At 42.3% G+C, this 5,250-nt stretch overlaps 1 pseudogene; it reads right to left on the bottom strand.

Moving 5' to 3' along the window:
• Positions 1-488: 488 nt before the first annotated feature.
• Positions 489-5,250, bottom strand: part of LOC119471510 — a 23,537-nt pseudogene continuing 18,775 nt past the window's right edge.

Below are 5,250 nucleotides of genomic sequence, written 5' to 3'. Positions count from 1 at the left end.
ACTGCAGCCTTGAACTCCTGGTCTCAAGCAATCCTCCTTCCTCAGCCTCCTGAGTAGCTGGGACTATAGGTGTGCACCACCACCTCTGGCTAAGTTTTAACTTTTTTTGTAGGGACAGGGTCTCACTGTGTCGGCCAGACTGGTCTCAAACTCCTGGTCTTAAGGTATCATCACACCTTGACCTCCCAAAGGGCTCGAATTACAGGTGTGGGCTTCACTTATTTTTGTGTTTTCTCTAATCCCTTGCAGGAGGTAGGCCCCTAGAAGACAGGAATTTCTGCCTGCCGGAAATTCACTGCCATTTCCCAGCAACTGGAAGGTGCTTGCCAGAGCATAGGTGTTCCATGAGTAACCGCCACCTGGATGAGTCTGCCAAGCAAACAGTTTAGATCTCTGGGTTTCAGAGAGCCCAGTCCTTTGCATGCTGTACATAAAGACAATTAGGGGCCGGGTGCGGTGGCTGACACCTGTAATCTTGAATGCCTGAGGTCAGGAGTTCAAGACCACCCTGAACAACATAGTGAAACTCCATCTACTAAAAATACAAATATTAGCCAGGCGTGATGGCATGCATCTGTAGTCCCAGCTACTCAGGAGGCTGAGGCAGGAGAATTGCCTGCCGAGATCGCGCCACTACACTCCACTCCAGCCTGGGTGACAGAATGAGACTGTCTCAAAAAACAAACAAACAATTAGGTCTCGAGTGATGAGGTAATTCTCTAGTTTCAGGAACCAGCACTGGAACCTCTCCTTGATGTTTTGTGACTGCCACATCTGGAACACCCACACTTTGCTGTACAGCAGGGCCCCTCAACCACTGTTGGGCCGACACTTTAGGTGGCCCCATGGCAAACTTCAGAGCTGATCTGTGTTCTCAGCAAACTTGACAACTTTTTCTGTGTAAAGTGTTTAAATGGGTCAACAACTTTAATATTTTATTGCATTTTGCCCTTATTATTTTATACATGTAAGTGGAAAGGAATAGAAGAAAGAAAATGCTGACCCTAGTAATTGGGAGAGGTTATCTAAGGAATGCAGATGACGAACAGGAGTAAAATCTTTCAGGCTGCATCAGAGGCTTCCTAGGCCCTGGCTGACCACCTGAAACCTGCGCAAAGTGCTAGAAACCCTATCAGAGGCTGTGTGTGAATAGAGGGACGTTGTAAGGGACTGCATAGCATTTCCTTTCCCTCTTGGAATACCTCACCATGTTAGGTAGAATGACAGTTCTACTTTTTACTCTGTCCTCTTTAGTTCTCTAGTATCTTTTCAGAAACAGACACACCAAGAATTCCCTGCTCATTATACCTGCTTGGCATCTTTACAGTATGTGCTTTAGGGACACCTGTGTGAGCTGGGAATCCAATTTCATTTATTCATAAGTAATTATGGAGCACTAAAAATTGGCTAAGCATGTGCTTCAAAATGTGTCCTTTCTTGCTCACCCAGTGCCCAATACACAGCATGCTCTAAATATTTATAGAAGCCTGAGCAACATAGGCTGGGTGCGGTGGCTCACGCCTGTGATCCCAGCACTTCGGGAGGCTGAGGCGGGCAGATTACCTGAGGCTGAAAGTTCGAGACTAGTCTGGCCAACATGGTAAAACTCCAACTCTACTGAAAATACAAAAAACAAATTAGCCAGGTGTGGTGGTGGGTGCCTGTAATCCCAGCTCCTTGGGAGGAGAATCGCTTGCACCTGGGAGGCAGAGGTTGCAGTGAGCTGAGATCGTGCCACTGCACTCCAGCCTGGGTGACAGAGTGAGACTCCATCTCAAAAAAAAAAGCCTGGGTACCATAGCAAGACTCTGTCTCTACCAATAAACTAAATTTAAAAGTAGCCAGGCATGGTGATGCACACCTGGAGTCCCAGTTACTTGGGAGACTGAGACGGGGGGTTCACTTGAGTCTAGGAGCTCAAGGCTTCAGTGAGCCATGATCATGTCACTGCACTCCAGCCTGGGCAACAGAGTGTGACCCTGTCTCTAAAACATAAATAAATAACTGAATATTTACAGAATGCATGGAAATGTTTCAATTCCTTGAATAAGAGAGTACATGTCTATCAAACTAACCCATATTTGCCTAGAGACAAGTTTACATGTCTTGTAAAATTCTAGCCTTCAAAAAAGCATACAAAGCCAGTCACAGTGGTGTGCACCTATAGTCCCAGCGATCTGGGATACTGAAACAGAAGAATCGCTTGAGGCCAGGAGTCTAAGGATGAAGTATCCTAGGATGGCACTTGAGAGTTGCCAGAGCACTCCAGCCTGGGCAACACAGTGAAACCCCAGCCCAAAGAAAGAAAGAAAAAAAGCACACAACTATTATACCTCAATTTTTTCAATGTTTTTTTCCCCAGAGGTTGGTAATTTCTTTATTGATTTTTTTTCTTAAATAAAATCAATTAACATCCATTATAAAACTTTAAACCTACAGTAGGGTAAAAATAAAATGTATAAAAACTCCTTTGCACTCCCCTCATTTAGTTCTACTCCACAGAATTAACAATTGTTAATATTTTCTTGTTTATTCTTACAGAATTCTAATTATTGATAAGAATGGTGTCATATAAAACATGTTAGCTAGGTGCAAAGGCTCCTGCTTGTAATCACAGCATTCCTGGAGGCCAAGGTGGGAAGATTGCTTGAGGGAAGGAGTTCAAGACCAGCCTCGGCAACACAGAGACCCCATCTCATATGTTTTTTCTTATGCTTTCTCTTGGACATTTCTTTATTATATTTCTTCCTCTTTTTATAGAACCATTGACTTATCTGCTTATGTATCATGCCAAATTCAAATGAGAGTGATAGACTCTCTTGTATTGTGGGGCACGTGTTTAACTTAAACTTTGCCCAGAGAGTGTCCATGAGGGATTTGCTGACTAATCTTGTGTTAGGACGCTGTTTCTGTTTCTCATTTTCCGTTTTCCTTTTTTTTCCTGTTCATTGTCCAGCTCCGTTTCTATTTCCTCTTCTTTTTCTTTCTCTCTCTTTCCGCCAGTTTCTCCTCCTCCTTCTCTTGATTTCTGCATTCTCTTTTGTTCATCTTCACTGTAATTTCCATTTGATTTTTCAGAATTTTGATCCCAAGGCATAGCTGGTTGTTTCCATATAAAAAGATTTGAATCATCAGGGGCTTCTGAAGTATCAGGATCTCTCTCCATGTTAAAAAAGTGTATTCTCCCACTTCCTGGACACCATCCCTTCCTGGGCTTGAGTCAATGGCTGCTCTCTCAAAGCTTTCTTTCTTGTTCCTCTTTCCCCTACTGCTTTCTTTTTCTTCAATTTTTTTTCTTTGTTTGTTTTTTGTTCTTTTTTTGAGACAGAGTCTCGCTCTGTCGCCAGGCGCCAGGCTGGAGTGCAGTGGCGCGATCTCGGCTCACTGCAACCTCCGCCTCCTGGGTTCAAGCAATTCTCCTGCCTCAGCCTCCTGAGTAGCTGGGACTACAGGCATGCGCCACCATGCCCAGCTAATTTTTGTATTTTTTTAGTAGAGACGGGGTTTCACCATGTTGGCCAGGATGGTCTCGATCTCTTGACCTCGTGATCCACCCATCTCGGCCTCCCAAAGTGCTGGGATTACAGGTGTGAGCCACGGAGACCGGCCCTTTTCAGTGTTTTTAAAAATGTTAATCTCATCCAAAGACACCCTCACAGAAACACCCAGAATAACGTTTCACCAAATATATGGGCACCCCTTGTCCTGTAGAGTTGACACATGAAATTAACCATCACACATACAATGGAATATTATGATGCCTTTAAGGAAGGAAATCCTGTCACATGCTACAATGTGGTCGAACCTTCAGGACATGCTAAGGGGAATAAGACAGCTGGAAAAGACAGATATTGATTATATGATTCCACTTATATGAGGTAACTACCAGTAATTAAGCCAGGTGCAGTGGCTCATGCCTGTAATCCCAGCACTTTGGGTTGCTGAGGGAGGTGGATTTTGAGGTCGGGAGTTTGAGACCAACCTGGCCAACATAGTGAACCTCCATCTCTGCTAAAAATACAAAAATCAGCCAGACATGGTGGTGCATGCCTGTAGTCCCAGCTACTTGGGAGGCTGAGGCAGGAGAATCGCTTAAACCCGGGAGGCAGAGGTTGCAGTGAGCCGAGATCTTGCTACTCCACTCCAACCTGGGCAACAGAGCAAGGCTCTATCTCAAAAAAGTAAAAATAAGTAAATAAATAATCAAATTCATAGAAACACAAAGTAGAATGATGATTGCCAGGGGTTGGTCGGGAGGGAAAAGAGGTTGTTGTTTAATGGATATAGAGTTTCAGTTTTGCAGATGAAAAAGTTCTAGAGATCTATTTCACAACAATACAAACATACTTAATACTACAGAACTGTACACTTAAAAATGGTTGAAATGCTAATTTTCTGAAAGGACATTTTGTTATATGCTACAACATGACCGAACCTCGAAGATACTAGGCTAAACAAAATAAGCTAGTCCCAAAAGGACAAATACTATATGACTCTACATATATGAAATACCAAGAATAGTTAAATTTGTACAGAAACTGAAAGTAGAAAGATATCTGCCAGGGACTGGGAGGAGGAGAAAGGAGTTATTATTTAACGGTCACATAGTTTCAGTTTGAGAAGGTGAAAAACATCCTGTATCGAATGGGGATGATGGTTACACAAAAATGTGAAAGTATTGCATGCTGCTACACTGGACACTTAAAAATGGTTACGAGAATAATTTTTATGTTACATATACTTTACCGCAATTTAAAGAGACATCTAACAAATGCAATATGTAGGCTTTATTGAAATAAACTATAAATTCGAATAAACTATAAATAACTATACAGCTTAACAAGAAAATAGTGTCTGCATATTTGATGATATTAAATTAGTAATTTGGAGGATGTACATTAGTAAACTGTGACTACATCATACATAGGCTCCTAGCAATACATATTGAAACATAGAGACAAAAATATGTTTGCTGAGATTTGCTTTGAAATAATTTCAAACTAGAGAAACAGGGAAGATAGAGAGGACACAGGATTGGCCAGGAGCTGATATTTACAGGAGCAAAGTGATGGGTACACAGGGGTAAATTATACTGTTCCTCTACTTCCGCTTATGTTTGAAATTTTCCATAACAAAAAGGTATTTTTTAATGAATGATATCTTAGAATCAAAGAAATAGGATAACTTCAGGCCTGGAATTCCAGCACTTTGGGAGGCTAAGGTGAGCAGATCACTTGAGCCCAGGAGTTC

Source organism: Cebus imitator, unplaced genomic scaffold (genome assembly GCF_001604975.1).
Source record: "Cebus imitator isolate Cc_AM_T3 unplaced genomic scaffold, Cebus_imitator-1.0 Scaffold63, whole genome shotgun sequence".
NCBI classification, from domain to species: Eukaryota; Metazoa; Chordata; class Mammalia; order Primates; family Cebidae; genus Cebus; species Cebus imitator.
Note: the sequence above shows the minus strand (reverse complement) of the source record. Positions and strands in the feature narration are given on the sequence as shown.